This window comes from Triticum urartu, chromosome 2 (genome assembly GCF_003073215.2).
Source record: "Triticum urartu cultivar G1812 chromosome 2, Tu2.1, whole genome shotgun sequence".
Taxonomy (NCBI): Eukaryota; Viridiplantae; Streptophyta; class Magnoliopsida; order Poales; family Poaceae; genus Triticum; species Triticum urartu.
The window spans coordinates 404614556-404637893 of record NC_053023.1 but is presented as its reverse complement, the minus strand read 5'-3'; positions in this window follow the sequence as shown (position 1 = coordinate 404637893).

The window sequence follows — 23338 nt, the reverse complement described above, 5'->3', positions numbered from 1 at the left end:
ATGTATGTCTTCTTCATGGACTCGTTCTTCTTCCTTGCGGGATTTCAGGAAAGATGACCATACCCTCGAAATCACTTCTATCTTTGCTTGCTAGTTGCTCGCTCTATTGCTATGCCTATGTTGCGATACCTACCACTTGCTTATCATGCCTCCCATATTGTTGAGCCAAGCCTCTAACCCACCTTGTCCTAGCAAACTGTTGTTTGGCTATGTTACCGCTTTGCTCAGCCCCTCTTATAGCGTTGTTAGTTGCAGGTGAAGATTGGAGTTTGGTCCTTGTTGGAACATGGATATTTTGTTGGGATATCACAATATCTCTTATTTAATTAATGCATCTATACACTTGGTAAAGGGTGGAAGGCTCGGCCTTATGCCTGGTGTTTTGTTCCACTCTTGCCGCCCTAGTTTCCGTCATATCGGTGTTATGTTCCCGGATTTTGCGTTCCTTACACGGTTGGGTTATAATGGGAACCCCTTGACAGTTCGCCTTGAATAAAACTCCTCCAGCAATGCCCAACATTGGTTTTACCATTCGCCACCTAGCCTTTTCTTTCCCTTGGGTTCTACAGACTCAAGGGTCATCTTTATTTAAACCCCCCTGGGCCAGTGCTCCTCTGAGTGTTGGTCTGACCGAGTAGAGTACGGGGCCACCTCGGGGCAACTTGAGGGTTGGTTTTACTCGTAAGATGTCTCATCTGAGTGTGCCCTGAGAACGAGATATGTGCAGCTCCTATCAGGATTTGTCGGCACATTCGAGCGGTGTTGCTGGACTTGTTTTACCATTGTCGAGGATGTCTTGTAACCTGGATGCCGAGCCTGATCGGATTGTCTTGGGAGAAGGAATATCCTTCGTTGACCGTGAGAGCTTGTGATGGGCTAAGTTGGGACACCCCTGCAGGGATTTGAACTTCGAAAGTCGTGCCCGCGGTTATGGGCAGATGGGAATTTGTTAATGTCCGGTTGTAGAAAACCTGAAGTTTATCTTAATTAAAATGCATCAACCGCGTGTGTAACCGTGATGGTCTCTTCTCGGCGGAGTCCGGGAAGTGAACACGGTGTTGGAGTTATGTTTGGCGTAGGTTGTTCTAGGATCACTTGTTGATCATAGTTTCTCGACTGTGCTTTTGCCTTCTCTTCTCGCTCTCATTTGCGTATATGTTAGCCACCAAATATGCTAGTCGCTTGCTGCAGCTCCACCTCATACCTTTTACCCTTCCTATAAGCTTAAATAGTCTTGATCGCGAGGGTGTGAGATTGCTGAGTCCCCGTGACTCACAGATACTTCCAAAACCAGCTTGCAGGTGCCGTTGAACCCTGCAGATGACGCAACCAAGCTCAAGGAGGAGCTCGATGAAGATCTTGTCCTTTGTGTTGTTTCGTTCTAGTTGATCAGTCGTGGAGCCTAGTTGGGGTCAATCGGGGATCTGTGTAGCTTTTGGGGTAGTCTTCTTTTATTTTGGTTCCGTAGTCGGACCTTGACTGTATCTGGATGATGTAATGCTTTATTCATGTAATTGTGTGAAGTAGCGATTGTAAGCCAACTATGTATCTCTTTCCCTTATGTATTACATGGGTTGTGTGAAGATTACCTCACTTGCGACATTGCTTTGAATGCGGTTATGCCTCTAAGTCGTGCTTCGACACGTGGGAGTTATAGCTGCATCGAGGGCGTTATAAGTTGGTATCAGAGCCTTCCCTGACCTTAGGAGCCCCCTGCTTGATCGAATCGCTGGCGTTATTGAGTCTAGAAATGTTTTGAGTCATTTAGGAATTATATATATCGGAGAGTTAGGACTTCTTTTTACTCCCCGGTCCCTTTGTCGCTCTGGTGAGGCATCCTAACGTAGAGTTTTGACTCTTCGCTTCTCAAATTTCACTAAAAAAATTTAGGATCACGCGGGTATCTTGGAATCATTCCGATCGATTTGTGACGAGGACATTGTTCTTGGTGCCTCCTGTCATTTAGGGGTTGTGGCAGTATCCCGGGGAGTTGAGCTCCAAGGTGTTGTCGTCACAATTTTATCCTTGCAGTTCTGGAATACCTGAGTTTAGTTTCGCCGACATCGAAAATCTCTTTTATGCAGTTGTTGGTGAGATAACCTCGACGCCACCCAATACTAGGGCGGGAGTTCGGGAGTATTGCCATAACTCGTATAACGGATGCTTTTCGAAGGTTGAGGTAAACGATTTCCGAAGGTTTCTTGGTTATGTGTTGAAGGATGGATACAGCTGGATGTAGGATTTGTTAGTTTTGGGTGAGATATTATGCTTCCCCTGTATCCCCAACACCTGATTGCATAACCGGAAAGTTTCGGGAGTTTATAAGTGGGAATTCAAGTAGCTCTTAGGATATCTTTCCGACAGATGTTTGATATGAAATTGGGGTTCGACGTCTAGTGGTCCGCCTATTCACGGTTGGTTTTACAGTGGTCTCGTTGTGTCTTAAAGAGTCCTTGGCTGTGCCAACTCGGGGACGCTTCGTATGTCATGTGCACTGCCTTGTACATGATGGTGATGTATGATCGAGCCCGTGTAGGCCCCACCACGAAAACTTCGGACGAAATCTCTATCATATGTTTGTTCCGGCTTATTTTGCAAGCCAAACCCTTGTTTCGTTTTTGAGTTGTGGTATTCGAGTTGCTTCGAAGTCAAGAGTTGATTCCATACCTTTCCTAAGTAGTGTTCTCATATTTCTATGTGAATACTAATTCTTCTTGATCATCGAGATTGTCATGTCAATCCTTTTCAACCGGTGTGTCTCTCTTCAAGTGGATCCGATCACTTCAACATTAGCAAGATCAATTATCAGTTTTTCTCAACGGTGTTTGCTTCATTCGTTCCAAGTTGCCTTTATTTTCCCACCCACCCACCCCCTTTTCTTCAAGGACTCAGATTTCTTAATCAAGTATCCTTTTATTCATGAGAAGTTTCATCGTTCTCCCTGTCAATGTTCTTATCCGGTGATTCTCATGAAGATTTTAATGGAGCTACTAGTTTATCATTCTTCGTTCTCTTTTCTTCTTCGGTGGATTCAATTCAAGCCTTATGTGTTGATCAGTTACTATTTTCCTTGTTTCAAATGCTTTTCTTATGCCGGTGCACCTCATAATCATTCCCCACTTGCTATTCAATTGTTCCGGAGTGCTGAGGATATCTCGAAGATTCGTGTTTCCACCCTACATTCGCTCAAGCTCTTTCGAGGATGTTATCTCAGTCAAGCCATTTATTTCAATCGGCGCAATATTCCTTTTAAATCATTCTACGGTGTATCTTTTGGGTGGGCCCTAACCCACAGGTCTTTTTCCAGGATCTTACCTAACTCTTCTAATTCTTTTCGGAGTTACTCTCAAATTCTTTTCCAAGTTTGACGTAAGAATGAGTTACCATCAGTCAAATGCCTTTTCTCCAAGATCTTTCAAATTCTTTTCATCGTTGGCTCAACCTTTCCATTCTTCATTCCGGAGTGCCTCTACAATTCTTGGTGGTGTTTCTCGTCATAATTCTCAAATTTTGAAGACCGAAGAAGAGTTTTTCCTCCTTATCTTATTCGTTCTCTCAAAGATTCGTGATTCTAGTTTGAGGCCATCCTCTCATAATTGTTTTTGATTGTGGGAATTCTTGTCATCCATCCGGAGCATTTCATGAGTTGTTTTCTCTTTTCCTTCCTCCGGAGCCCTTCATTTCAGAAGACTTATTCATTCTCAGCCTTCAGCTCACTTTCTCCAAATCTTACCGGTGCATCATCCAAGTATTCTCTTCCCAGCTCGGGATCTCTTCATTTCACATGTATCTAAATTCTCTCAAACATCTTCGTTCAATTGTTAATTCTTCCCGGTGTTTATTTATCTTTTGTTCGTTCTTTTTCAATTCTTACGGTGGTTTGCTCAAAATTCTCTTCCATGGTTATCATATCAATTCTTTCGTTCTTTTCAATCCTACCGGTGTTTTGTTGAAGACCTTATCAAGTTACCGGTATCTCTCTTAATCCTTTTCAACGAGAATAAGTAGTATGCCAAATCTGTTTGCTCGTCATCAATTTAAATTGATGAAGGATAAGCATGACGTAATTCTTATTCTTGTTTCTTCCTAGTGATTAATTCCTTATTCCGGAGGTCCATCAAATTCCTGAATTCAATTGTTTCATCTTCTCTTTTTCCCGGACTTCCAAGTTCTCTCAATTATTTCACCATGGAGATTCATCTAAATCGGTACAAGGATTCACCTTGTGTTTTCAACTTGTCTTTCCTTCCGTTTGATCATTCTTTTGCTTTCCTACCAATCTATCCCTTAGGAGCATGCGCGTAGTACTTTCTTTCGATGACTAATAGATTTTTGCAATAAGTATGTGAGTTATTTATGACTAATGTTGAGTCCATGGATTATACGCACTCTCACCTTTCCGCCATTGCTAGCCTCTCTAGTACCGCGCAACTTTCGTCGGTACCATAAACCCACCACATATCCTTCCTCAAAACAACCACCATACCTACCTATTATGGCAATTCCATAGCCATTCTGAGATATATTACCATGCAACTTTCCACTGTTTCGTTTATTATGACATACATCATCATTGTCATATTGCTTTGCATTCATGTAGTTGACATCGTATTTGTGGCAAAGCCACCGTTCATCATTTTTTAAACATGTCTCTCTTGATTCATTGCACATCCCGGTACACCGCCGAAGGCATTCACATGGTCATATTTTTGTTCTAGTGTCGAGTTGTAATTCTTGAGTTGTAAGTAAATAGAAGTGTGATGATTTTCATTATTAGAGCATTGTCCCATGTAAGGAAATAAAAAAAATAAAAAGGGGAAATGCCAAAGAAAAGAGAAGGCCCAAAAAAAGAGAAAGAAAAAAATGAGAGAAAAAGAGAGAAGGGACAATGTTACCATCCTTTTTGTCACACTTGCGCTTCAAAGTAGCACCATGATCTTCATGATAGAGAGTCTCCTATATTATCACTTTCATCTACTGGTGGGAATTTTTCATTATAGAACTTGTCTTGTATATTCCAACGATGGGCTTCCTCAAACGCCCTAGGTCTTCATGAGCAAGCAAGTTGGATGCACACCCACTTAGTTTTCTTTTTGAGCTTTCATAAACTTATAGCTCTAGTGCATCCATTGCATGGCAATCCCTACTCACTCAAATTGATATCTATTGATGGGCATCTCCATAGCCTATCGATACGCCTAGTTGATGTGAGACTATCTCCTTCTTTATGTCTTCTTGTTGTAGGGTGGAACCCTAAGTGGAGATCTTTCACGAATTGGAGGGGGATCCCCAAGAATAAGATGAACACAAGAGGGAAAACAAGAGGAACACTCAAGAACAAGTCCAATCACACATCCACTAGACCAACAAACACACAAGATCCACAAGGTACATGAACAATCAAAGGGAAACAAGATACATGGTAGAGTTCATCCCAAATCCTGTGAAGGAGATGAGGGCTTGATGATCTAGATAGATCCTTCCCTAGATGGGGGCTTTATCCACTAGGGATATTCTCCAATGGAGGTCTTGAACTCCAAGGGAGTCTTCTCTCTCTCAAGAGGAATCCCGCAAGGGGAGGTACATGAGCTAAGCTCTAATATCTAGGTCTATTCTTAGCTCCCTTCTAAATGGAGGAGGAAGAGGAGTATATATAGGTCCAAGGGATGAAGGGGTAAGTAGGGGCAAAATGGGGATTACATGGGCAAAGCCCGCAGCAACACTCAGGGGGCCCCGTGTGCACGGGGTTAGTGGAGCCCGTGCGCATGGGGTATCCAGAGACGTGACGCACGAGCCCGTGCGCACGGGGTCCGTGGGGCCCGTGGACATGGGGGGTCCCGTGCGCACGGTACACTCTCGTGCGCACGGGGGCTTCAGGATCGCCAGCCCGGGAGGCCCTTGGGCACGGGGTCGGAGGGGCCCGTGCGCACGGGGTCGCCTGGGAGCTGCTGCCTTCTTCTTGGCGCTTCCTTCTCCGCTTCCAGGCTTCCCTCTTGGATGGTGTAGATGTTCTCTTCTTCTTGGACTCCTCCTCGATGAATGTGTAGCTCCGCTCACACCTATGTATGCACACGAGAGAGGGGGCAAGTAGTATACCATCCTCGAAAGGTACAAGTGGACACATGTAAAGGAGATGATTCACCTGTGTATGCATGAAGTTGATGTGGCACGTGTCACTTGCCAAATGGACTCTTGACATGGTGATGTCCATAGGATGCTCCGCATCATCCCCTCCCCCTTGGGAAAGATCCGACCTCGGATCTAAATCCAAATCACCATGGGAAAGAGACAATGTTGCCGTATAGAATTTGACGATCACCAAGCATTCATCATCTTGTAGCTTGAAATGGGCACTCTCCAATGTCGCACCATCTTGTAATTCCTTTAAAAGGAGCAAAGATAACAAGCACTTGGAAAAACAAATGTGGTTGGCATTAAAGCAAAACCGAGCATTCAAGAGGTGAGTCACCAAAACAAGTGTTGTCATCAAGCATAACATATGGTTTGACAAAGAAGTGTGGCATGGCATTTAAGCATAATAGTTTAGCACAATCAAGGACATCATGGAAACAAGCATGTAGGTGTGAGGTAGCGATGCAAATATGTGTGTCAAGAGAATAAGCATCTACCTCAAACTCATAGAAAGCATGCATAAGGCGCTCAACAAATGGTCTATGGTATGCATATGAAGCATGCACAACACCAAATATAATGATATGTCTAAACACATGGGGCAAGTGCAAGACAATCCAAGCATAATGTGCATGGGGTGTAGTGAATATAGAGTGGCACTCAACACAATAGAAAGAGCAATTGTTCATCATCTGCGAGGCAATCATAGTGATCAAGTAGTGCAAGCTAGTAGTGCGAAGATGCAACATACTAGAAGGAATTCATGGCAAGCATGTCATGTGAACAAATAGTGGGCATGAATAATTCACATGAAATATCACAAGCATGAAAGAAAGATATGAGGAGGGTATCATCATTGTATTGGCAAGAAGTCCTAGGTAAATAGCAATGGAACATCATGACTCTCCCCACACAAGAATCAACAATAGCATGAGGCACATGATAAACATGGAAATAGTAACAAGGATCAATCATGGGTAGATGCAAGCAAGGATCACAATTGCATGGCAAAATCATGTAAAGAGGCATAGCATGCAAAGTGAACAAGATACAATGGGCATAAAGTGACAAGTGATATATAGCCCATAGCCTTGTGAGAGCCAAGTAGAAGAGATGCGCGTAGTCGTTGCGTGAAGGGAATGGTAGGAAGGACAATCCACGGGATCCCAAATCGTCGTTGCTCTCAAGAGCTCGTTTCGTCAACTCTTGGGATCGAGAGGTTGACGAGTATACATGAGTACCTACACACACAAAAAACAAAGGGAAAATTGTGTGTGCGTGGTAGATGTACACATCTCCATCATGATGCGCACGTGCTTGTGTTGGTTAACACAAAATATCCAATGCTCAAATAAATGAGCTGCATGATATAGAAACATGTCATCCATCATGAGAGGTTTGTTCTTATGTATAGCATAATGGATACTCAAGTTGTGTAATGCATCATGGGAAATATCTAGAGCATTGTTATGCGTGGAATGCATATGATGCAAGCAATGATGAGGATCATGCAAAATATGGAATGCATCAAAATCTCCTAAAATGTATGAGGAAACTATGGGGGTCTCCTCATGAGCAATATTGGAAACATCATATGGAGAAAATGGACGACATCCAAAATAATGCATATCCGAAGCTAGGTGGTCATGGCATGGCATATGAGATAAATGATGCAAAGGAAGCATATCAATATCATCACAAGAAAAATAAATGCCAATAACCATGGGCTTGTCATCTATGCCATAGGTGCAAATTGGGTTTATTTTAATGGCATATGCATAGTCACTATGATGAGATTGCAAATATGACATATGATTGATCTCATGCATAGCATATGACAAGTCAAGTGGATTGTCAAACATGATGTGACCTAGAGAATTGTCACAAGAAATCCTATGTAACATGGCATCACAACTAAGAGACTCCACATGGCAATCATCACACTCATCATAAATGGGTAAATCATTGCATGGGGAAATCATACTAGCATGAAGCATGTCAATAGGGGGATCAACATCATGAAAGCAATCAATGTCAAGAATGTCCACTAGTGGGACTAGAGCATCACCGTCACCTATGTTACCGTTTTCATTCCACTCAAATGGTGTAGGTGAGGTGGGAAAGACCAAATGGTGGTCATCTTCATCTTGATGGAACCATGTGGGGGTTGCATCATCGTATTCCACCATGGCCATCATCTTGTCCATAGGAAGGACGAAGTCGTCGAGGATCGGCGCATCATCATAAATGGGACCTAGCACCAAATGAGAAGACACAATAGAGGTAGAGGTCAAGTCGTTAGTGTTGAAAGTGGCCTCCCATGACCTATAAACTATCTCACTCTCTCTATGTGGTGGTTCACTCACTCCCTCAAGGTAGGTGCACTCAAACTGACATATGGTGGAGTCACTCATCTCACTCACGTGGTGGGGGTTGTGGCTCTCCTCACATGGGAGTTGTGGCAACTCGTCATATATGGGGCTAGTGGTGAAGTCACACTCACTCTCAATATGGTGGCACAAGGCACTCAAGTCATCATATGTCGCCGTTGTCGAAGGGAAAATCCCATGCTCAACCATCTCCCTTGAGGGGCTTCCGAAGATGGAAGTATCGCCCTCGTTCGTAGGTGATCGCCTTGGACTTGATGATGTCGAAGTAGGCGTACTCCTGGGAAGTAGGCAAAGATGTCATACGTCCAAAGGCGAAGATGCCTTGACGTCAGTTGGCGAAGATGCGAAAGTTGTTGTCGAAGCCGCAACCTTGGGGTCGATGGTGCTGTTCTATAGAGCCCGTGCGCACGGGGGTGCAGGAGGCCGTGGGCACGGGGGTCCAAGGCCCGTGTGCACGGGGGTAGCAGAGAAGCCTACTCTTGTCCCGAAGGTCGCTCTTCATGGTCTTGTCCATGTTCTTGGTGGTCGCCTCGAAGATGATGACGGTGCCGCGTGGTACTTGCATCGCATGGCCGTAACGAAGACTTGCGACGTGAGCGTCTCCGCCTTGAAGACGACGAAGAGGAAGAAGACCTGTAGTTGGCCCACACGTGTCGGATGTCATCCAATTGTGCGTCCAACTTGGTGTCGATGTAGTCCCTTGCCCGTACTTCGCGTTGTTGAATGTCGACGATGAGTCGCTCAATGCCTCGCATTGCTCGTTGTAGTCTGAAGATGGGCATTTTGGTGATGTAGTTGTTAGCGTCGTCGTTGTCGTGGAAGAACGGAGATGAAATGCCTTGCCTATCAATCACAAGACTCGAGCAAAGGTGAGTAGGAAATGAGATAAACAATACCAAGCTACCTTTTCCCGAAGTTGAGGATGTATCTTGTATCACTCAATGTGAAATGAAAGAATAGTGGAATTGGTACTGGACTTGTTCACTCACACCTACAAAGTAAAGCTTATGGTCGAGCTCGGTGAGGATAGTGGCACAAAAATTTGATGCAAATTGTTAGAAAGAGTCAATAATGTTGGAAAAGATTCACAAATTCGCAAGTGAAACCAGTAGACCAATAGCAATGGGAGGTACACGGAAACACACACACAAATAGATAAACGGGGTCGTGCAACCAAGGAATGAGCACAAAATTTGGAATCCACGGAAAATGCTCGTGTTGCACAACTCAAGAGAGACGCTAACACGATAGGCGGATACGACACTTGTGCACAACCTATAAGATGCAAAATGTATGAGCTTGCTACCTCTTGAGCACTGCGTTGGATTTCCCCGAAGAGGAAGGGATGATGCAGCAAAGTAGCGTAAGTATTTCCCTCAGTTTTTGAGAACCAAGGTATCAATCCAGTAGGAGGCTACGCACGAGTCCCTCGTACCTACGCAAAAACAATAGCTCAACGCAACCAACGCGCTAAGGGGTTGTCAATGCCTTCACGGTCACTTACGAAAGTGAGATCTGATAGAGATGATAAATAATATTTTTGGTATTTTTGGTATAGAGATGCAAAGTGAAAAGTAAAAGGCAAAGTAAAAAAGCAAAACAATAATAAAGTGATGGAGATTGATATGATGAGAAAGAGACCCCGGGGCCATAGATTTCACTAGTGGCTTCTCTCAAGAGCATAAGTATTCTACGGTGGGTGAACAAATTACTGTTGAGCAATTGATAGAACTGAGCATAGTTATGAGAATATCTAGGTATGATCATGTATATAGGCATCATGTCCGAGACAAGTAGACCGACTCCTGCCTGCATCTACTACTATTACTCCACTCATCGACCGCTATCCAGCATGCATCTAGAGCATTAAGTTAAAAACAGAGTAACGCCTTAAGCAAGATGACATGATGTAGAGGGATAGTTTCATGCAATATGATAAAAAACCCCATCTTGTTATCCTCGATGGAAACGATACAATACATGCCTTGCTGCCCCTTCTGTCACTGGGAAAGGACACCGCAAGATCGAACCCAAAGCTAAGAACTTCTCCCATGGCAAGAAAAACCAATCTAGTAGGCCAAACCAAACTGATATTTTGAAGAGACTTGCAAAGATAACCAATCATACATAAAAGAATTCAGAGAAGATTCAAATATTATTCATAGATAGACTTGATCATAAAACCACAATTCATCGGTCTCAACAAACACACCGCAAAAAGAAGATTACATCGAATAGATCTCCACAAGAGAGGGGGAGAACATTGTATTGAGATCCAAAAAGAGAGAAGAGGCCATCTAGCTACTAACTATGGACCCGTAGGTCTGAAGTAAACTACTCACACTTCATCGGAGGGGCTTGGATGATGATGTAGAAGCCCTCTGTGATCCATGCCCCCTCCGGTGGAGCTCCGAAACAGGCCCCAAGATGGGATCTCATGGATACAAAAAGTTGTGGTGGTGGAATTAGGTTTTTGGCTCCGTCCCCGATCGTTTGGGGGTACGTAGGTATATATAGGAGGAAGAAGTACGTCGGTGGAGCTTCGAGGGGCCCACGAGGCAGGGGTGCGCGCCCTGGGGGGGCGCCCTCCACCCTCGTGACTGCCTCGTGGCTTTCTTGACGGAGGGTCCAAGTCTCCTGGATCTTATCTGATGAGAAAATCATGTTTCCGAAGGTTTCATTCCGTTTGGACTCTGTTTGATATTATGTTTCTCCGAAACACTGAAATAGGCAAAAAACAACAATTATGGGCTGGGCCTCCGGTTAATAGGTTAGTCCCCAAAATAATATAAAAGTGGAAAATAAAGCCCAATATAGTCCAAAACAGTAGATAATATAGCATGGAGCAATCAAAAATTATAGATACGTTGGAGACGTATCAAGCATCCCCAAGCTTAATTCATGTTCGTCCTCGAGTAGGTAAATGATAAAAAAAGAATTTTTGATGCGGAGTGCTACTTGGCATAATTTTAATGTAATTCTTCTTAATTGTGGTATGAATATTCAGATCCAAAAGATTCAAGACAAAATTTCATATTGACATAAAAATGATAATACTTCAAGCATACTAACTAAGCAATTATGTCTTCTCAAAATAACATGGCCAAAGAAAGTTCATCCCTACAAAATTATATAGTTTAGTCATGTTTCATTTTTGTCACACAAGAATGCTCTCATCATGCACAACCCCGATGACAAGCTAATCAATTGTTTCATACTTTAGTAATCTCAAACCTATAAACTTTCACGCAATATATGAGCGCGAGCCATGGACATAGCACTATGGGTGGAATAGAATATAATGAGGGGGGTTATGTGGAGAAGACAAAAAAGGAGAAAGTCTCACATCAACGAGGCTAATCAATGGGCTATGGAGATGCCCACCGATTGATGTTAATGCAAGGAGTAGGGATTGCCATGCAACGGATGCACTAGAGCTATAAATGTATGAAAGCTCAACAAAAGAAACTAGTTGGTGTGCATCCAACTTGCTTGCTCACGAAGACCTAGGGCACTTGAGGAGGCCCATTGTTGGAATATACAAGCCAAGTTCTACAATGAAAAATTCCCACTAGTATATGAAAGTGATAACATGAGAGACTCTCTACTATGAAGATCATGGTGCTACTTTGAAGCACAAGTGTGGTAAAAGGATAGTAACATTGTCGCTTCTCTCTTTTTCTCTTATTTTTTGGGGCCTTTTCTTTTTTATGGCCTTTCTCTTTTTTTTGGGCCTTCTCTTTTTTATGGCCTTTTTTATTTCTCACTTGGGAGAATGCTCTAATAATGATGATCATCACACTTCTATTTATTTACAACTCAATGATTACAACTCGATACTAGAACAAAGATGACTCTATATGAATGCCTCCGGCGGTGTACCGGGATATGCAATGAACCAAGAGTGACATGTATGAAAGAATTATGAACGGTGGCTTTGCCACAAATACTATGTCAACTACATGATCATGCTAAGCAATATGACAATGATGAATGTGTCATGATGAATGGAATGATGGAAAGTTGCATGGCAATATATCTCGGAATGGCTATGGAAATGCCATAATAGGTAGGTATGGTGGCTGTTTTGAGGAAGATATAAGGAGGTTTATGTGTGAAAGAGCGTATCATATCACGGGGTTTGGATGCACCGGCGAAGTTTGCGCCAACTCTCAATGTGAGAAAGGGCAATGCACGGTACCGAAGATGCTAGCGAGGATGGAAGGGTGAGAGTGCGTATAATCCATGGACTCAACATTAGTCATAAAGAACTCACATACTTATTGCAAAAATCTACAAGTCATCAAAAACCTCGGCACTACGCGCATGCTCCTAGGGGGGAGGGTAGATTGGTAGGAAAAGGCCATCGCTCGTCCCCGATCGCCACTCATAAGGAGGACAATCAAATAACACCTCGTGTTTCAAATTTGTTGCATAACGTTTACCATACGTGCATGCTACGGGACTTGCAAACTTCAACACAAGTATTTCTCAATTTCACAACTACTCAACTAGCATGACTTTGATATTATTACCTCCATATCTCAAAACAATCATCAAGCATCAAACTTTTCTTAGTATTCAACACACTCATAAGAAAGTTTTATTATTAATCTTGCATACCAAGCATATTAGGATTTTAAGCAAATTACCATGCTAATAAGACTCTCAAAATAATCTAAGTGAAGCATGAGAGATCAATAGTTTCTATAAAACAAATCCACCACCGTGCTCTAAAAGATATAAGTGAAGCACTGGAGCAAAACTATAAAGCTCAAAACATATAAGTGAAGCACATAGAGCAAAACTATAAATCTCAAAAGATATAAGTGAAGTATATAGAGTATTCTATCAAATTCCAAATCATGTATGGCTCTCTCAAAAAGGTGTGTACAGCAAGGATGATTGTGGTAAACTAATAAGCAAAGACTCAAATAATACAAGACGATCCAAGCAAAAAACATATCATGTGGTGAATAAAAATATAGCTCCAAGTAAAGTTACCAATAGAAGTAGACGAAAGAGGTGATGCCTTCCAGGGCATTCCCAAGATTTGGCTTTTAGGTGTCCTTAGATTATCTTGGGGTTTCCATGGGAATACCCAATCTTAGGCTCTTGCCACTCCTTGTTCCATAATCCATCAAATCTTTACCCAAAACTTGAAAACTTCACAACACAAAACTTAAAGTAGAAAATCTCGTGAGCTCCGTTAGCAAAAGAAAACAAAAGACCACTTCAAGGTACTGTAATGAACTCATTCTTTATTTATATTGGTGTTAAACCTACTGTATTCCAACTTTTCTAGGTATTATAAACTATTTTACTAGCCATAGATTCATCAAAATAAGCAAACAACACACGAAAAACAGAATCTGTGAAAAACAGAACAGTCTGTAGTAATTTGTAGCTAGCGCAAGATCTGCAACCCCAAAAATTCTGAAATAAATTGCTGGACGTGAGGAATTTATCTATTAATCATATGAACAGAGAATTAACTAAATAGAAGTTTCCAAGTAAAAATGACAGCAGTTCTCGTGAGCACTAAAGTTTCTGTTTTTTAAAGCAAGTTCAACAAGACTTTCCCCAAGTCTTCCCAACGGTTCTACTTGGCACAAACACTAATTAAACACAAAAAACACAACCAAAACAGAGGCTAAATAAATTATTTATTACTAAACAGGAGCAAAAAGCAAGGAATAAAAATAAAATTGGGTTGCCTCCCAACAAGCGCTATCGTTTAACACCCCTAGCTAGGCATAACAAGCAAGAATAGATCTAGGTATTGCCATCTTTGGTAGGCAATCCATGATTGGGGAACGTAGTAATTTCAAAATTTCCTACGCACACGCAAGATCATGGTGATGCATAGCAACAAGAGGGGAGAGTGTTGTCTACGTACCCTCGTAGACCAAAAGCGGAAGCGTTATGACAACGCGGTTGATGTAGTCATACGTCTTCACGGCCCGACCGATCAAGCACCGAAACTACGGCACCTCCGAGTTCTAGCACACGTTCAGCTCGATGATGATCCCCGGACTCCGATCCAGCAGAATGTCGGGGAAGAGTTTCGTCAGCACGACGGTGTGGTGACGATCTTGATGTTCTACCGTCGCAGGGCTTCGCCTAAGCACCGCTACAATATTATCAAGGATTATGGTGGAGGGGGCACCGCACACGGCTAAGGGATCAATGATCAATTGTTGTGTCCATGGGGTGCCCCCTGCCCCCGTATATAAAGGAGCAAGGGGGGAGGCGGCCGGCCTAGGAGGAGGGCGCACCAAGGGGGGAGTCCTACTCCCACTAGGAGTAGGACTCCTCCTTTCCTTGTTGGAGTAGGAGAGAAGGAAAGAGGAGGAGAGGAAGAAGGAAAAGGGGGCTGCACCCCTTGTCCAATTCGGGCCAGAGGGGGGCCGCGCGCCTCCTTCCTTTTGGCCTCTCTCCTCTATTCCCGTATGGCTCAATAAGGCCCATATACTCCCCGGCGAATTCCCGTAACTCTTTGGTACTCCGATAAATACCCGAATCACTCGGAACCTTTCCGATGTCCGAATATAGTCATCCAATATATCGATCTTTACGTCTCGACCATTTCGAGACTCCTCGTCATGTCCCCGATCTCATCCGGGACTCCGAACTCCATCGGTACATCAAAACTCATAAACTCATAATATAACTATCATCGAAACTTTAAGCGTGCGGACCCTAGGGGTTCGAGAACAATGTAGACATGACCGAGACACGTCTCCGGTCAATAACCAATAGCGTAACCTGGATGCTCATATTGGCTCCCACATATTCTACGAAGATCTTTATCGGTCAAACCGCATAACAACATACGTTGTTCCCTTTGTCATCGGTATGTTACTTGCCCGAGATTCGATCGTCGGTATCTCAATACCTAGTTCAATCCTTTTACCGGCAAGTCTCTTTACTCGTTCCGTAATACATCATCCCACAACGAACTCATTAGTTGCAATGCTTGCAAGGCTTAAGTGATGTGCATTACCGACAGGGCCCAGAGATACCTCTCCGACAATCGGAGTGACAAATCCTAATCTCAAAATACGCCAACCCAACAAGTACCTTTGGAGACACCTGTAGAGCACCTTTATAATCACCCAGTTACGTTGTGACGTTTGGTAGCACACAAAGTGTTCCTCCGGTAAACGGGAGTTGCATAATCTCATAGTCATAGGAACATGTATAAGTCATGAAGAAAGCAATAGCAACAAACTAAACGATCAAGTGCTATGCTAATGGAATGGGTCAAGTCAATCACATCATTCTCTAATGATGTGACCCCGTTAATCAAATGACAACTCATGTCTATGGCTAGGAAACTTAACCATCTTTGATTCAACGAGCTAGTCAAGTAGAGGCATACTAGTGACACTCTGTTTGTCTATGTATTCACACATGTATTATGTTTCCGGTTAATACAATTCTAGCATGAATAATAAACATTTATCATGAGATAAGGAAATAAATAAAAATTTATTATTGCCTCTAGGGCATATTTCCTTCAATCCATATATGGCTCTCATGATAGATTCATATGGTAATTTTATTTTCTTTCTAGGGAAGTGTTCCATGCCCTTTTTTAATGGAAATTGAAATCTAATATTCCCTTACTTCATATCAATAATTGCACCAACCGTTCTAAGGAAAGGTCTACCGAGAATAATAGGGCAAGAAGGATTGCAATCTATATCAAGAACGATAAAATCTACGGGCACATAATTCCTATTTGCAACAATAAGAACATCATTAATTCTTCCCATAGGTTTCTTAATAGTGGAATCCGCAAGATGCAAGTTTAGAGAGCAATCATCAAAATTACGGAAATCTAGCAAATCACACAAAATTTTGGGAATAGTAGAGACACTAGCACCCAAATCACACAAAGCATAAAACTCATGATCTTTAATTTTAATTTTAATAGTTGGTTCCCACTCATCATAAAGTTTTCTAGGGATAGAAACTTCCAATTCAAGTTTCCCTTCATAAGATTGCATCAAGGCATCAACGATATGTTTAGTAAACGCTTTATTTTGACTATAAGCGTGAGGAGAATTTAGCACGGATTGCAACAAGGAAATACAATCAATCAAAGAGAAATTTTCGTAATTAAATTCCTTGAAATCCAATATAGTGGGTTTAGCAACATCTAGGGTTTTAATTTCTTCAATCCCACTTTTATCAAATTTAGCATCAAGATCAACAAATTCCAAATTCTTAGAACGCCTTCTAGGTGAAGGTGGATCATATTCAGTCCCATCATTATCAAGATTCATGTTGCAAAACAAAGATTTAATAGGGGACACATCAATAACTTTTAGATCTTCATCATTATTTTCATAGGAACTAGAAGAACACGCTTTTATAAAGGCATCTTTCTTAGCACGCATCCTAGCGGTTCTTTCTTTGCACTTGTCAATGGAAATTCTCATGGCTTTGAGAAACTCATTGATATCATGCTTAGGTGGAATAGATCTAAGTTTCAAAGAATCAACATCAAGAGCAATTCTATCAACGTTCCTAGCCAAATCATCAATCTTAAGCAATTTTTCTTCAATCAAAGCATTAAAATTCTTTTGCGAAGTAATAAATTTTTTAATATTAGATTCAAAATCAGAGGGCATCTTATTATAATTTCCATAAGAATTGTTGTAGGAATTACCATAATTATTAGAGGGATTACTAGGATAAGGCCTAGGGTTGAAATTTGCTCTATACGCGTTGACATTTCCTCTATATGCGTTGTTACCAATACTATGTTATGTGAAAGATAACACATGTCCACTTCTCAATGTGTACCAAAAAAGGACACGAAATAACATCTTGAATGGATCCTTCACAATACATAATACTTTCCAGGCTAGCAAAACTCATGCATAAACACGTTTAAGGGATTACCACTTTGTTAGCTTTGATAATTTCATTGGAGGGCAGTGTATCTCAAGATAACCTTGGATAATGAGATTGCTATTAGCTGTATGTTAGGCATAACGTGTGATTGACTGATACGTCTCCAACTTATCTATAATTTTTGTTTGTTCCATGATATTATATTATCTGTTTTGGATGTTTTATATGCATTAATATGCTATTTTATACGATTTTGGGGACTAACCTATTAACCTAGAGCCCAGTGCCAATTTCTGTTTTTTTTCTTGTTTTAGAGTTTCGTAGGAAAGGAATACTGAACGGAGTCCAAACAGAATAAAACTTTTGCGATGATTTTTCTTGGACTAGAAGACACCTAGGAGACTTGGAGTGTAAGTCAAAAGAGCCATGAGGCAGCCACAAGGGTGGAGGGCACACCCAGGGGGTAGGGCGCGCCCCCAACCTTGTGGGCCCCTCGGTGACCCCCTGACCTAGATCTTCCTCCTATATATACACATATACCCCCAAAAACTTCCAGAGGAGCCACAAAACCACTTTTCCACCACCGCAACCTTCTGTACCCATGAGATCCCATCTTGGGGCCTTTTCCGGCATCCTCCGGAGGGGGATTCGATCACGGAGGGATCCTACATCAACACCATTGCCTCTCTGATGAAGCACGAGTATTTTACCACAGACCTACGGGTCCATAGCTAGTAGCTAGATGGCTTCTTCTCTCTCTTTGATTCTCAATAGAAAGTTCTCCTCAATGTTCTTGGAGATCTATTCGATGTAATACTCATTTGCAGTGTGTTTGCTGAGATCCAATGAATTGTGGATTTATGATCAGCTTATCTATGAATATTATTTGAATCTCCTCTGAATTCTTTTATGCATGATTTGATATCTTTGCAAGTCTCTTCGAACTATCGATTTGGTTTGGCCAACTAGATTGGTTTTTCTTGCAATGGGAGAAGTGCTTAGCTTTGGGTTCAATTTTGCAATGCTCGATCCTAGTGACAGAAGGGGAACCGACACGTATTGCATTGTTGCCATCGAGGATAAAAAGATGGGGGTTTCATCATATTGTTTGAGTTAATTCCTCTACATCATGTCATCTTGCTTAAGGCGTTACTCCGTTGTTTATGAACTTAAATACTCTAGATGCATGCTGGATAGCGGTCGATGTGTGGAGTAATAGTAGTAGATGCAAAATTGTTTTGGTCCACTTGACACAGACGTGATGCCTATATTCATGATCATTGCCTTAGATATCGCCATAACTTTGCGCTTTTCTATCAATTGCTCGGCAGTAATTTGTTCACCCATCGTAATATCTTATATCTTGAGAGAGGCCTCTAGTGAAACCTATGCCCCCCGGGTCTATTTTCCATCATATAAGTTTCCGATCTACAATTATAGTTTCCTATTTACTTTCTTTTGCAACTTTTACTTTCCGTTCCATAAACCAAAAATACCAAAAATATTACTTTACCCTTTATCCATCTCTATCAGATCTCATATTGCAAAGAACCATGAAGGGATTGACAACCCCTTTATCGCGGTGGGTGCGAGGTTGGTGTTTGTTTGTGCAGGTATTCGGTGGATTGCGTGTTGTCTCCTACTAGATTGATACCTTGGTTCTCAAAACTGAGGGAAATACTTACGCTACTTTGCTGCATCACCCTTTACTCTTCAAGGGAAAAACCAACGCAAGCTCAAGAGGTAGCAAGAAGGATTTCTGGCGCCGTTGTCGGGGAGATCTACATCAAGCCAAGACATACCAAGTACCCATCATAAACTCTCATCCCTCACATTACATTATTCGCCATTTGCCTCTCGTTTTCCTCTCCCCCACTTCTAAAACGATTTTTGAAAAGATTCGCCTTTTCTTCGCCCCTCTTTTGTTCGTCTTTTTCGTTTGCTTTTTGTGTGCTCGTGTGTTGAATTGCTTGCTTTGTCACGATGGCTCAAGATATTACCAAATTGTGTGACTTTTCTAATACCAACAACAACGATTTTATTGGCACTCCGATTGCTCCCGATGCTAATGCAAAATCTTGTAAAATTAATACCACTTTGCTGAATCTTGTTATGACAGATCAATTTTCCGGCCTTCCCAATGAAGATGCCGCATCCCATCTTAATAATTTCGCTGATTTGTGCGATATGCAAAATAAAAAATATGTGGATAATGATATTGTTAAGTTGAAGCTATTTCCATTCTCGCTTAGGGATCGCGCTAAAACTTGGTTTCCATCTTTGCCTAAAAATAGTATTGATTCATGGAATAAGTGTAAAGAGCTTTTATTTCCAAGTACTTTCCTCCCACTAAGATCATCTCCATTAGGAACGATATTATGAATTTTAAGCAACTTGGTCATGAACATGTTGCACAATCTTGGGAGAGGATGAAATTGATGATTAGAAAATGCCCTACTCATGGTTTGAATTTGTGGATGATTATACAAAACTTTTATGCCGGGTTGAATTTTGCTTCTAGAAATCTTTTAGATTCAGCCACGGGAGGCACTTTTATGGAAATTACTTTAGGAGAAGCTACTAAACTCCTAGATAATATTATGGTTAATTATTCTTAGTGGCATACCGAAAGATCTTCCACTAGTAAAAAAATGCATGCGATTGAAGAAATAAATGTTTTGAGTGGAAAGATGGATGAGCTTATGAAATTGTTTGCTAATAAGAGGGATCCTATTGATCCTAATAATATACCTTTGTCTACTTTGATTGAAAACAATAATGAACCTATGGATGTGAATTTTGTCGGTAGGAACAATTTTGGTAATAACGCGTATAGAGGTAATTTTAATTCTAGTCTGTTTCCTAGTAATTCCTCTAATAATTATGGTAATTCCTACAACAATTCTTATGGAAATTATAATAAGATGCCCTCGAATTTGAAAATACTGTTAAAGAATTTATTAGTTCGCAAAAGAATTTCAATGCTTTGATTGAAGAAAAACTTCTTAAGATTGATGATTTGGCTAGGAACGTGTATATAATTTCTCTTGATATTGATTCTTTGAAATTTAGATCTATTCCACCTAAGCATGATATCAATTAGTCTCTCAAATCCATGAGAATTTCCATTGATGAGTGCAAAGAAAGAACCGCTAAGATGCGTGCTAAGAAATATTGGTTTATAAAAGTGTGTTCTTCTAGTTTCCGTGAAAATAATGATGAAGATCTTAAAGTAATTGAGGTAACTCCTATGGAATCTTTGTTTTCCAATGTAAATCTTGATAAATATGGGACTGGAGATGAGTCAACTTTAGTTAGAAGGCATCCCAATGATTCGGAGGTTTTAGATCTTGATGCAAAAATTGATAAAAATGGGATCTTGATGCAATGAACCCACTCTTTTGGATTTCAAGGAATTTAATTATGATAATTGTCCTTTAATATATTGTATTTCCTTATTGCAATCCATGTTGAATTCTCCTCATGCTTATAATCAAAACAAAGCTTTTAGTAAACATATCGTTGATGTTATGATGCAATCTTTTGAAGAAAAGCTTGAATTGGAAGTTTCTATCCCTAGAAAACTTTATTATGAGTGGGAACCTACTATTAATATTAAAATTAAATATTATGAATGCTATGCTTTGTGTGATTTGGGTGCTAGTGTTTCCACGATTCCAAAAACTTTATGTGATGTATTAGGTTTCTGTGAATTTGATGATTGTTCCTTAAATTTGCATCTTGCGGATTCCACTATTAAGAAACCTATGGGAAGGATTAATGATGTTCTTATTGTTGCAAATAGGAATTATGTGCCCGTGGTTTTCATTGTTCTTGATATAGATTGCAATCCTACATGTCCTATTATTCTTGGTAGACCTTTCCTTAGAACGATTGGTGCAATTATTGATATGAAACAAGGAAACATTAGATTTCAATTTCCGTTAAGGAAAGGCATGGAACACTTCCCTAGAAAGAAAATTAAATTGCCTTATGAATCTATTATGAGAGCCACTTATGGATTGCATGCCAAAGATGATAACACATAGATCTATTCGTGTTTTTATGCCTAGCTAGGGGCGTTAAACAATAGCGCTTATTGGGAGGCAACCCAATTTTATTTTTGTTCTTGCTTTTTAGGTCCTGTTTTGTAATAAGTTTTTCATCTAGCCTCTGGTTAGTTTTGGTTTTGTGTTTTAATTAGTGTTTGTGCCAAGTAAGACCTTTGGGATAGCCTACGGTGATAGTTGATTTGATCCTGCTGAAAAATAGAAACTTTTGCGCCCAGGAGATTAGTTTTCATTTTTAACAAAAGCGCGATAAAAATACTGATTCTTTTTGCAGAGGATAATAAACAAATTGTATATGACTTCCTAATTTCTCAGGATTTTTGCAGTTACAGAAGTATTATAAATATCCAAATTGCTACAGACTGTTCTGTTTTTGACAGATTCTGTTTTTCGCGTGTTGTTTGCTTATTTTGATGCTTCTATGGCTAGTATCGGGGGGTATGAACCATGAAAAAGTTGGAATAGAGTATATATTACACCAATATAAATAAAGAATGAGTTCACAACAGTATCAGAAGTGGTGATTTATTTTCTTATACTAACGGAGCTTCTGAGATTTTCTGTTGGAGTTTTGTGTTGTGAAGTTTTCAAGTTTTGGGTAAGGATTCGATGGACTATGGAATAAGGAGTGGAAAGAGCCTAAGCTTGAGGATGCCCAAGGCACCCCAAGGTAATATTCAAGGGTGTCAAAAATCCTAAGCTTGGGGGTGCCTCGGGAAGGCATCCCCTCTTTTGTTTTCGTCTATCAGTAATTTTACTTGAGGCTATATTTTTATTCACCACATGATATGTGTTTTGCTTGGAGCGTCTTGTATGATTTGAGTCTTTTTTTTAGTTTTCCACAATCATCCTTACTGTACACACCTTTTGGGAGAGACACGCATGAATCGTGATTTATTAGAATACTCTATGTGCTTCACTCATATCTTTTGAGCTAGGCAATTTTGCTCTAGTGCTTCACTTATATCTTTTTAGATCATGGTGGTGGTTTTATTTTATAGAAATTGATGAACTCTCGTACTTCACTTATATTATTTTTAGAGTCTTTAGAACAGCATGGTAATTTGCTTTGGTTATAAAATCAGTCCAAATATGATAGGCATCCAAGAGGGATATAATAAAAACTTTCATATAAAGTGCATTGAATACTATGAGAAGTTTGATTCCTTATGATTGTTTTGAGATATGAAGATGGTGATATTAGAGTCATGCTAGTAAGTAGTTGTGAATTTGAGAAATACTTGTGTTAAGGTTTGTGAGTCCCGTAGCATGCACGTATGGTGAACCGTTATGTAACGAAGTTGGAGCATGAGATGTTTTTTGATTGTCATCCTTATGAGTGGCGGTCGGGGACGAGAGATAGTCTTTTCCTACCAATCTATCCCCTAGGAGCATGCGCGTAGTACTTTATTTCGATGACTAGTAGATTTCTGCAATAAGTATGTGAGTTCTTTATGACTAATGTTGAGTCCATGGATTATACGCACTCTCACCTTTCCGCCATTGCTAGCCTCTATAGTACCGCGCAACTTTCATCGGTACCATAAACTGTGACGCCCCGAGACCAATGTGCCAGGTGTCTTCCTGTTATTCGCTGTTGTTGCCATGTCATTTGCTTGCGTGTTGCATCTTGCCATGTCATCCTGTGCATTGCATCATCATGTTTTTCAAAACTTGCATTAGTCCGGGTCTCCCAGTTCCGTCCGTTGTCCGTTCTGAGCCTAGACACACTTGCACGCGCCCGCGGCACGACCGAAATATTATTTTATAAGTGGCTGAAAAATGTTCTCGGAATGGGTTGAAAGTTGGCGTGTGGTCTTATTTTAGTGTAGATAGACCGCCTGTCAAGTTTCATCGCATTCGGAGTTCGTTTGATAG